Raw genomic sequence first — 544 nt, 5'->3', positions numbered from 1 at the left:
ATTAAAGCGAAAAAATGACTAGTGTGAAATAATTTAATTGGAAATTTTCATTTTACATAAATAAAATAAATATTTTCAATTAATTTCTTAATGGAAACCCTCTCATAAAATTGACATAAAAATGTTTCAGGATCATTTCCAGAGTGGCATTCTGAATTCATTTGATTCATCAAGCAAATTAAAGTAAAAGAAGCAGGCTTTGCTTTCACTGTACAGATAAAGGTAGCAGCAGCAGAGGAAGGGAAGAGTGATTTCATTTTCTGTCCTTAATTCTTACTTGGTATTACTGGGCCTGCCTTAAAGAAAAAACCTGCCTTATTTATTTCACAGGAAAGAACATGGAAAAAAGTTTTTCTATAACAAAATGTAAGGCATCATTATTATTGTAGGTGGTCCCCAACATCTGAACGGCTGGCGGCCAGGAATGGCAGGGCTGGGGAGGAGCCCTACAGTGCAGATAAAAACAGTCCTTTCTTTAGAATTTTTGCATTTTATTAATAAGTGAGGTTGTTAAGTTTTATGTTAAGCATATTAAGATTATGCT

Source organism: Galeopterus variegatus, unplaced genomic scaffold (genome assembly GCF_000696425.1).
Source record: "Galeopterus variegatus unplaced genomic scaffold, G_variegatus-3.0.2 Scaffold49635, whole genome shotgun sequence".
NCBI classification, from domain to species: Eukaryota; Metazoa; Chordata; class Mammalia; order Dermoptera; family Cynocephalidae; genus Galeopterus; species Galeopterus variegatus.
The sequence above is the reverse complement of the archived record's forward strand: the minus strand, read 5'-3'. Positions refer to the sequence as shown.